General features: G+C 39.1%; 1 non-coding gene across 1 annotated transcript; it reads right to left on the bottom strand.

The window, feature by feature from the left end:
- Positions 1–10,943: 10,943 nt before the first annotated feature.
- Positions 10,944–11,147, bottom strand: LOC126757745 (small nucleolar RNA U3). The gene has a single exon (XR_007666787.1). It is a non-coding gene; the product is annotated as a small nucleolar RNA U3 (small nucleolar RNA).
- Between the last annotated feature and the right edge of the window lie 757 nt (positions 11,148–11,904).

The raw sequence follows: 11,904 nt of genomic DNA, 5'->3' as shown, positions 1-11,904 counted from the left end.
TTATAATGCTGAAAATTCATATTTGTATAAAATTAAAACTAGAAATTACAACATAAAACTAATATGTACAACTTAGAACTAATATACTACTGTGATCAAATTGAAAGGTGAATTCTTAATTTATACTTCGCGTGTTTTTCGAATCGGTAAATTTTTAGTACTGTTAGTGACATCCAGAGCCGTAACTAGGGCGTGGCGAAGGTGGCACCCGCCACGGGCGCAACAGTCGCAGAGGCGCAACGTAGGTTGAGCCTACATACGCCTGACGAAATATCGGTTGCTGAGCGTCCGAAAGAGCTACCGTCTGAAACTGGCGCGTCACCCACGGCGGGCGAAACAAGAGACATAGGGCGCGAACGGACCGAAAAAACTGCAGCGCCAGAGCCAGTGCAGTGGGCAGCAATGCGGAGTACCACACGTGCCAGTGCGAATGTAATCGTCGCGAGGCGCGCACAAAGCAAGGGCACCCGTGGACGTGCTATTCCAGAAATCGGGGGCGCCACGCTATTAGTGCGAGTCTGTCAGTCCTGTTTCTGTGCCCACTGCCGGCCGTGCCGTGTGTTGTGCTATAGGCCAGTCAGCCACAATCTGTGTTCATCTGTGATCCAGGTGACAAAACGCATGCTTTTTTCAATAACATATGATGCAATGATGTAAAATTGTGCAAATTGTAGATTTTGTTTTCCATAGACAATGAGGACTATCGGAAGGTGCTTTCTGATTTTCGGTATAACTTCCGGTTTAGCCGGAAATACTATCAATTTTTGTCTTTCAAACGACACATACATGCTTTTTTTTCAGTTTTGGAATAAACATTCATTCCCCTCTAGAATAACATACAACGTGCATAAATTCCAAGAAAATAGTATTTGAAAATTGTATCCTAATCTAGCAATATCAACTACACATCAATGTTCCTATTTATAATATCCATGGAAACTTGCCATTAGTCGTTTTACGTTATTGTATAGGATAATTAGTTCCTATTCCAAAATCAAGGAAAAAATATGTAGGTGCCATTTGAAAAACAAAAATTGGTAGTATTTCCGGTCAAAGCGCAACTCACTCAGGTCGAGTACAGATGACTAGTGACGGAGAGATTGCAAAATGTAAAAGCAATTCTTTAGAAACACTGGGTTGATTCCTAATATACGGTATGTTCTTCCGGCTCGGCTCGGAGCCGCTCGACTCATAGCCGAGCGAACGTGAGTGGAAAGTGCGCGGCGCGCGATTGATCTCCGCTCCCCACACTTGCGTATTCCACAAGCCGCATGGTGTAATGGCAAAGCGCTTGCTTACGGATCCAGAGGTCATGGATTCGAACCCTACCCCTCGCATTCTTTCTACTTTTTTCCTTGATTTATGATTTTTTACTCGTTTCACTGCCTTTTTTCTAGTTCTATTTTTCATTTTACTCTAGATCTCAAGATTGAATTTCTAGTCTGATAAGTATTGCAGTGGATTCATCACCATACCATATTAGTACTGCCAGGAAACATTTGGATACTTAACGGAAGAAGATTGCGAGTGAGTATACCTACTGTAACTAATAAAACATACATAGTTATTAAAATTTTCTCAACTGTATTTTGAACAATTATTTTTTATAAATATTTACTTTTTTATAGAGATGCCACCAAAGAAGAAATTGTCGGGTGCTCAATTCAAGCAGATTCGCGAAGAGAAAAAGGCTGTAGCAGTAAAAAATAGTGGTAATATCCAGCAATTCTTCACGAGGGAATTACCATCAACGCAGACTGCACAATCGCAATCAGAAGACGAAAATGATGAATTGAATAGAGAACAAAACATGGAAGTGGAATGCAACGATACGCTTTCTGAGACGGATTCCTCAAATCAGCAGAGAGTGGGACAGGAAGAAGATTCGATTGAAATCAATTTCAATAATCCCAAAACATGGAAAATTGATAAAAATTTCATCAAATTATATATCGAACAGGGTCCTATCAATGGTGACGATATTTCCGTGTACCCAGTTACAAATAATAGACGTTTTGAGAAAAAATGGTTTACTCGAACTATGACAAATAGTGAGAAAGTACACAGGAACTGGTTGATCTACTGTGAACAGCTTGACTCTCTGTTTTGTTTTCCGTGTATCCTCTTCAACGATGACAGGAGCAGCATTTGGTTGAACGGCTTCAACGACTGGCCACATCTCAATCCCTATTTACCGAGACACAAAAACTCGACGTCTCATAGATCCAATTATATAAAAATGAAAACATTTGAGAATAAGTTGAAATGTGGCGGTTTCATCGATGACCATCTTCTCAAAGAATTTGATAAGGAAAGAACAAAGTGGCGACATATTTTAAAAGTGATACTCGATGCAACTTTCCACTGCGTCAAAACCAACGACGCCCTTAGAGGTAGCAGTGAAGTAATTGGGCGACCAGACTGTGGAAAGTTTTTGAACACTATTGAATTGATTAGCCACTATGATGCCACAATAAAAAAACATATCGAGACACACAATAAAGGCACAATCTCATATTTTTCACCGGCGATTCAGAACGAATTGATCAATTTGGCTGCCCAGCAAGTGCAATCACATATAATTAGCGACATAAAAGCAGCTAAATATTTCTCAATCCTCTTCGATTGTACGACCGACATTTCTCCGAAAGAACAGATGGTTCAAATAATTCGGTACGTTAAAATCGAAAACAAGAAGTGTACAATTGAAGAAAGCTTCATCACGTTTATTAACACCGAAGAAAAAACCGGTGAAGGTCTTTCGGGAGAAATTCTTGATATATTAAGAAAAGATGGGCTAGACATTGCAAATGTACGAGGACAGTCTTATGACAACGGAGCTAATATGGCAGGCAAATATAAAGGTGTGCAGTCGAGAATATTAGCTTTGAACGTGAATGCTCGGTTTATTCCATGTACTACTCATAGCCTAAATTTGATTGGGGTCAATGCTGCCAACGTGATACCGCAAATGCAAACTTTTTTTGGTATCATCCAACAAACGTACAATTTTTTTTTTTTGGATCGGCAACTCGTTGGAAATTTTTGCAAGCAGAACTAAAAATAACGTTGAGTAAGCTAAAACTCATCAAATCTTATCTTCGTTCCTCTTTAGGCCAGGAACGGTTGGCGAATATCTCTATTTTGTCGATTGAGAAGGATACTACAACACGTCTCAATTTCGATAAAATAATCGATTTATTTGCAGAGGCGAAATCCAGAAAAGTATTATTCTGAACGATATAAGCGATCCTTGTATAAATTATTATTGAAAATAAGATGTACGTTCTTTCACGTGTAAATATATGATTTTTGATTTGGACAACATCGGTTTCCATTATACTATATGGTAAGGGCGCAAGCAAGGTTGTTGCCACAGGCGCTGAAGCAGCTAGTTCCGGCTCTGGTGACATCTATGCTAAACTTCACGTCAACATATTCAATAACTAACTCCAATACTAAGGAGATACGCGTCGTTTTGTGAGGCTCTAAAATTGAATTCTTCGATTTTTACTATATCTGAATTAATTGAACTAAGAAGTGCGATAAAGCATCATCTCATACTGTAATGGTTATTCGTGATCATTGGCCTGATTTACCTTCGTGTAATTTCTGGCTATTTAGCAAATTAACATGACCACTCCGAGGACACCGTTTTGACTCAATTGAGGATATAAAGGATGAATGGAAGAGGGCTCTGATGGCGCCCTGACCATGACCTCGACGGAGGATTCTTCCAAGTGCTATGATGACTGGAAAATTCGTTGGCATAAGTGTATTGCCGCGGGAGGGTTACTTTGAAGGAGATGAAATGGACAAAATTCACCTTTCAATTTGATCACAGTAGTATAAATCTTAAAACTAATATGTACAACTTAAAACTAATATATACAACTTTCAACTAATATATATATGTATGTATAAGTAATAATAAGAAAATCTATACTACTTTAGCCTTAAGTTTATGTTTTTTTTATTGTTTAAATCGATTGTGGCTTAAGGCCACAAATCTCCGGAGCTCCCCACATATTGTATTTTTGTCCTTGTCAGGAAAAATTTCAAAAGGGAAACGGTATAAGTTAAGACATCCAAATATATATCAGTAAAAATACCTGCCAAAAACTAAGCCTACTCACTTTAGCTTAAGTAGGGATTCCTTTCCTTTGCGCCTCTCTAAAGTGTAATGGTACATTACATCATCTGAAAACGCCGTCAACACTACCTTTTGCGCCCTTTGCGTTCAATATTAGCAGTATCTGTTATGAAGAAATAAATGACATTAAATTATATAATATTACAATCGCATTATATTTAAAAGCGAAATACTAACCATAGCATCCGTTCTTTCCTTTTTTGAAAATTTGTCTTCCACGAAGCGCACGTGCTCTTTCGGTTGCACCTCGGCCTCTTCTGGCATCAAGAAAATGAAAATTGAAAAATTAGCTTCTGTTTTATTTTTAAATGTAAAATTGCATTACTTAATTTTTAGGGCCTTTTCAATGGCAGTGAGACGGTCATCAACACCGCTTATCAGTTTTGCTATGTACCTGGGTCTCAACATTTACACATACACATGAATATATAGTATATACTATATATGTATAATATTTAAATTAAATATAATAATAATTAATAATAATAAAATAGTTAATAATAATATAACTTACTTACCTGAATTAGTTATAATTCGCAATCGTCCAGTTTCTGAGCACCGATAAACGGTTGGCGAAAGTGTCGACGCTTTCCTAACCAAGGTAGGATGGTGTCCAACGTTCCCAACAATCGAGTGATAGTACTGAACCGTTCAGTAAACAGAATAGCATGCCCGTTTGGACGACGTGTATATAACGGATGTGACACGAGTATAATCAATTTGTTCGTATTTCAGTTTTCGCCGAAAAAGACCTCTGATTCATTCTTGCCGAGAGGAACATCACTACTGTCCAAATAGATCACCTCTCCACTAAAGTTCATGTACTATGTAATAGCTCGCCAACTATGATGCCTCTACTGACACAATCAGATAGGCTATGAGAAGGACGAATGTGATGCCAAGGCGCGGGGGATGTCAACTCTTGTATCCTACGAATCCAATTTGATATGTATGGTGGCCTGATTCTTCTAGGGAAGAACGTTAGTTCCAGGCGGAACGTTAACTAATCCCAAAGAATTTCGCACGTTCTGGAATGGAAAGAAGCGCTGCCGCCAGTTCCAGGCGTGGTATGTTAGTAGCCTTGCCGACAGATGAGTGAAGCGTACAGAACCGTTTGTTTTCGATATCTTCACATAAACCACCGCTGCATACGCGTGTGTTGAAGGATGGAGTCATGTGTAGAAGTTCACGTAAGTGAGGAAAGTTCTCTGATCGCCATTCACTTGGGAGTGGCCAGAAACGATACTTTTACATATAGCTCAAGCAGCTCACGACTGCCGGTCCTAGACCAAGTATCACCTGGGTAGCCAAAGAACATCCGTTTAAAGGCGAGCTAAAGTGAGAAGGCGAAACATCCCCTTCAAAGGGTTGTGTGCTGGGTTTGGGACCTGTCACGTAAAAAAACACCCCCAATGAAAGGAAGCAACAAGCCTCGGATGAGAGACCCCCCTTTTGATGACGACCATGACAAACGAAATAAGGACTACGAATTAAGGGCGTGCACCTGTAATGTCCGGTCCCTTAATTGGGAAGGTGCCGCTGTCTAGCTGATTGATGCCCTCGTGAAAATAAAGGCTGGCATCACTGCCGTCCAAGAAATGCGATAGACGGGATAAGGACAGCGACGAGTAGGTCCTTGTGGCATTTACTACAGTGGCCATATAAAGGAGCGCAAGTTTGGTGTGGGATTCGTGGAGGGAGAGAGACTCCGTCGACGATTACTATCATTTACTCCGGTGAATGAACGTCTAGCTACAATCCGCATCAAAGCGAGGTTCTTCAACATATCGCTTATTTGCGCCCACGCCCCGACGGAAGAGAACGACGATGTAACCAAAGATGCCTTCTATGAGCGTTTGGAGCGCACTTATGAGAGCTGCCCTCGCCACGATGTCAAAATCGTGCTTGGCGACGACCTGGTAAATTAACAACCAATCAAATATTCACCATGCGCCAAATCTTGGAAAAGACCCGTGAAAGGAGAATCGACACACACCACCTCTTCGTCGATTTCAAAGCTGCTTTCGACAGCACAAAAAGGAACTGCTTTTATGCCGCAATGTCTGAATTGGGTATCCCCGCAAAACTAATACGGCTGTGTAAACTGACGTTGAGCAACACTAAAAGCTCCGTCAGGATCGGGAAGGACCTCTCTGAGCCGTTCGATACCAAACGAGGTTTCAGACAAGGCGACTCCCTATCGTGCGACTTCTTCAACCTGCTGCTGGAGAAAATAATTCGAGCTGCAGAGTGTACAGCTGCTGGCGTATGCCGATGATATTAATATCATCGGCCTCAACACCCGCACCGTTAGTTCTGCTTTCTCCAGACTGGACAAGGAAACAATGTAAATGGGTATGGCAGTGAAGGAGAACAAGACGAAATATCTAATGTCATCAAACAAACAGTCGTCGCACTCGCGACTTGGCTCTCACGTCACTGTTGACAGTCATAACTTTGAAGTTGTAGATAGTTTCGTATATTTGGGAACCAGCATAAACACCACCAACAATGTCAGCCTGGAAGTCCAACGCAAGATAACTCTTGCAAACAGGTGCTACTTCGGACTGAGTAGGCAATTGAGAAGCAAAGTCCTCTCTCGACGAACAAAAGCCAAACTCTATAAGTCACTCATAATTCCCGTCCTGCTATATGGTGCAGAGGCCTGGACGATGACAACAACTGATGAGTTGACGTTGCGAGTTTTCGAGAGAAAAGTTCTGCGAAAGATTTATGGTCCTTTGCGCGATGGCCACGGCGAATATCGCATTCGATGGAACGATGAGCTGTATGAGATATACGATGACATTGACATAGTTCAGCGAATTAAAAGACAGCGGCAACGCTGACTAGGTCATGTTGTCCGGATGGACGAAAATACTCCAGCACTGAAAGTATTCGACGCAGTACCCGCCGGGGCAAGCAAAGGAAGAGGAAGACCTCCACTCCGTTGGAAGAAGCAAGTGGAGAAAGACCTGGCTTCGCTTGGAATATCCAATTGGCGCCACGTAGCGAAAAGAAGAAACGACTGGCGCGCTGTTGTTAACTCGGCTATAATCGCGTAAGCGGTGTCTACGTCAATAAAGAAGAAGATACGCGTGTGTTATGTAATTAAATAAATTACACTTATTAAGTAGCTTTAGATCTCTTAATTTTAAAGATGATCTTAAGAATGTATAATACAAAATTTACTTAACTCAACGAAACCTTAAATGTATGAAATAATACAAATAATCGTAAATGGTATGTTTATTTAACAAATGATGTTTTTGTTGTTAAATAAAATTTAGTCAAATAGAGGGTAGTTATATTGTTACATCTGTAAAGATAAAGAAAACAAGAAATTTAATTTTTGCCATTGTTAAATACATATGTAACTCGTGTGAGTTAGCATCGTAAAACTCGTGAAACGATGTTTCAACGAGTGGAATCATTCCCACGAACGCTCGATACGAATTTGATTAAGCTCTGGAAGCCGTGATATTTCAGCCGAATGAATATTTTCCCCAGTTACGATAACAGGCGATAACAATCCAGTAGGATCAAAGAGTCGTCTCATCTATATCGTAGACCGATGCGAACGAATAACTGATCCGACAGTGCCCATCTTAAGTTCAAAACAGAAGCGTCACCATTTTCTTAGGAAGAACTTCCCGGCAGATAAGATGACGTCCACTTTTTTAGCCAACTACACTGCGTCGGTAACGCTTTCACAACTTGTCAAAAAGTCGCCATCATAAAAAGAAGTTAATATCGTAGTTCTAGTGCGAACCGTTTGTTGTATGTCAGAAACCACAAAACTTGCCTGAACATTTCCTTTATGTCCGCTGTTATCGCCACACGATAGCAACGAAAACGTAAAAGTATACTACTCAACGTATACTGAAATGTTTGGACCTACCAGTTGAACATCGTTCAGTGAGATTCCAATGTTGGTAGGTGTTAAAGTTCCCTTTTGTTCGTCGCAAGGGTAGCTGTACAATATAACGGCCGTCTGAGGTACTCCGTCTGGTCTCGAAATTTGTTTTGAAATTTTCTAACCCGTAATGAGCGCACATGCATCTTCAGTGGCCGTTGCTGACGGAAAGCCATTAATGCGACCGATGGTTCAGGAACCAGGCTATAAGCACGTCTTATTAGATCTTCCCCATTCCACGCTTAGTTACCGCTGAAAGCTTAGCCACCACAATTGGCACAGCTAACTCATTCCACTGATTTATAGGGATATCCATAACACGCAATGCACGCAGCGACCCAAGAACTAAGTATATCCACAATAGTCAATAATGATTGTGATGACTGCCTGCCGAAGTTTTCCCAACTTAAAGGCTTCTAGGTTGCCCGTGTTTCAAAGGCATCTTTGGACGCTAACCATTTGCATATGTATCCATCAAAAAACGGGATAGCTAACGGGTCCAATTTGAAATCAACCAAATGGCCATCCAGAGGTGTCGTGGTGCAATTGTGCGTCCCGTTATGTTAAATTAGTAATTTACCAGCGGGTAAAGTTTTCAGTGCTTTATTGCGTTTGTACGATGAGTACAATCAGCACGGAGTTATAATCAGAAAAGAGGCTCATACATACATGTCCTCCGATATTTATAGGAGTACAATAGAAATAAAAATACCATAACTTTAAAATATGAATTAACAAAGATAATAACAAACAGAAATGTATGATAAATAAAGTTGACAAATTGAACGCTTAGATAAACCAGTATTGCTAGATCAATCTTAACATAATTATAAAATAAACTTAAAACTAACGTAAATAATCTTAAACAATACCTTTCAAATAAATTAAAATTAGTTTTATTAAAATGGGAAACACTAAATTCAATATTGTCATGTCATCTGGCCAAGTTACTTTAGAAAGTTCGCAATTAATCTTCTTAAAATTAGCTTTCGCAAAGTTTAACTGAGAACAAAGGTTCTCCGTATTATTGTCAAGTGAGTTAGCTATGATGTCGATACTAATTTCCAAACCAGGATGATTAGAGTTCTCTGGCAAAACCAAATGATCGCATCGGATAACAAAGAATATTGAAGCGTTATCGATGAAAACAAGATCTAAGAACTTACCGAACTTATTTGAAATTAAATTAATTTGGTTAAAACCCAACTCCGACAAATCATCTAAAAACTCGTTGAAGCATAAGCGAATACTAACAGTAATGATATAATTATCAATAGATTTCCATGATTCACACGGAGAAATTAAAATCTCCCAAAATAATCATGTAATTATTAGCCATGGAGAAAGCATTATTTATTACAGATAAGTTAGACTGAGACGGTATATATGATAAAGTTAATAGTTAAAATATGACCATTATTATCGCAAATTCGAATGTACCGCAAACAGGACGCCACCTCCTATTCTGCTCAGCGGGTCATATCTAAAGATTTCAAATTCGCTATTCAATATATAATCAAAAATTTCTTAAAAATTACAATTAATGCTATTTAAATACAATTCAATTTGTTTCGTATTAAGATCTCTAATCCTGAGAAAGTGGTGACGTATTACAGTCAGACAATAAGCAAGTCAGAGAGAAATTATTGTGTAACTCGGAGGGAATTACTGGTGTTCATAAAGTGCATCAAACATTTTTTTATGGTCACCGTTTTCGAGATAAGACAGATCAGCATTAAAATGGCTTCTACAAATCAGGAACCCAGAAGGACAGTTGGCACGGTAGATTGAGAGACTTCAAAGTTACGACTTTTCTATAGAACATCGCAGAGGTGTTCATCAACAATTGAGTATCTCTGTTTCCATAGAATTACATCTGACTAAGGGAGGAATTTTGAATCAACTCTAATTCAGGAGATGTGCCAGAAACTGGGTGTTCGGAAAACCCATACAAATGCACTACATCCACAGTACCATGGCATGGTAGGACGATTTCATCGAACTTTGGAAGAAGATTTGAGGAAAGTTGTGGGTTAGTATCAAAAAAGGTGCGTGGAGTCCCTACGCGCGGATGAAGTTATACTTCATAGTGATATTCCAAGAAATGCATATTATTTTGTATGAAAGAAAACTAGAAAACTTAAATTCACATTTTATAAATTTATTATGCACATAAAATGAAGAATAAAGCAAAGTCTAAATGAAAGAGCTTTGACCTGAAAAGTAGTTCTGTCTCTTCGTTGTACTTATATGTACATATATTTGCATACATTGCCAAACAAATAATGCACAAGCATACAAACATACATATGCGTACACATATGAATATGTCTCCAACAAAAAATTGATCTTCACAAGACAATATGGCAGCCAAATTGGCGAAGAACAAGTGTAGTACATTTTACAACAAAAACGATTTCATTCATGAACGCAAGCGCAAATTCCACAAGCGATCTCGCTTCATTCATAAAAACAGAGGCCGCAACATCTCCCTGAGCTTGCCTTTGCCAACAAGTCGTCTTTTCGCGACGATGGCAAAAGCCAAAAATCATAAATTGCACAACTTTCTGGTGCTTCTCGCAAAAATCTGCGTCGATATACGTATACATACATACATATTTACGCATGTTTGTAGGCGAAGTTGCTACAGCGGCAAGGGATGACAATCGGAGGCCATTACTTTACTTATGCCATAGAAATTCTATTGCTACGAATATGGAAATGACAACGAAATAATGCAAATATGCATATTTCTAAAGGTCATGAATTTGTTTGAAGAAATTAAAGGAATGAATGATCCTGAGAAGTATAGTCTTAACTTTTCAACGGCCAACGCAGAGTATTTCAACCAAAAGGAATTTATTCATTAAAATCACCACTCAGAAGTCGTTTTATTCGTTGTAAGCGAACGATTTTCGAAGAAACATCATTTCTAATATGCCACAAGACAAAATTAGAAATGAACTTCTTAAACCTCACGCTGTTATATAAAACGATATACCTCGTCATCGCGGGTCGATTTCCAAAAAAATGTAAATGAAGACTAACTACAGAAATGATCCTTTAAGGGATAGCCTTAATTTTTCAACGGCCAACGCAGAGTATTTCAACCAAAACATACGCAAAATAGTTGAGAATTCGCAGAAATGAAAGACAAACGAAAGAAATAGAAGCATAACTTCAATAATGCACAAGCATACAAACATACATATGCGCACACATGTGAATATGTCACCAACCAAAAATTGAAACATTGTTCTACAAAAACAACAACAGCATAAGCATGGCAACATTGTGTTGTTGGTAGAAAAGCCGAGCTGTGCCGAAAGAAACGAACAAACGATCAAACAAGGTTGCGTAGATTCATATTGAGCAAGGTTGCGCAACCTGAATCTATCGCAACCTTTTCCGAACTCGTATAAGATGTATAACTTCAAAAAGATTGAGATACACAAATATCCTTGTCCCTGACGGCTTATCGCTCTGCTGTAAATGAAATAGCGGGTCAAACTCTAGCAAAGGTTTATGCTAAGGACGCCAACGTCTTAAAACTTGTTGGCGCGAAACTGATTTTAGACCCGTATTCTCTTAGGCAAAGTTATTCAGAATGATCCCTAGAACATTTCATGCATTTCAGATTTTATAGAAACAAATTTCCCCGTTCTACTGTGTACACTGATATACATATTAAGTGCAAATTTAAATATTATAAATAAAAAATGTTCTTTAGTCATCGTCCGGTGAACGCAACCCCGACCGTAAGACGAGGCAGATAACTTAAAGCAGAGCACTTAAAACATAGAAAAGGTGCAAATTGAATTCTGTATGATGGTTC

Source organism: Bactrocera neohumeralis, chromosome 4 (assembly GCF_024586455.1).
Source record: "Bactrocera neohumeralis isolate Rockhampton chromosome 4, APGP_CSIRO_Bneo_wtdbg2-racon-allhic-juicebox.fasta_v2, whole genome shotgun sequence".
In the NCBI taxonomy this organism is placed as follows: domain Eukaryota; kingdom Metazoa; phylum Arthropoda; class Insecta; order Diptera; family Tephritidae; genus Bactrocera; species Bactrocera neohumeralis.
Note: the sequence above shows the minus strand (reverse complement) of the source record. Positions and strands in the feature narration are given on the sequence as shown.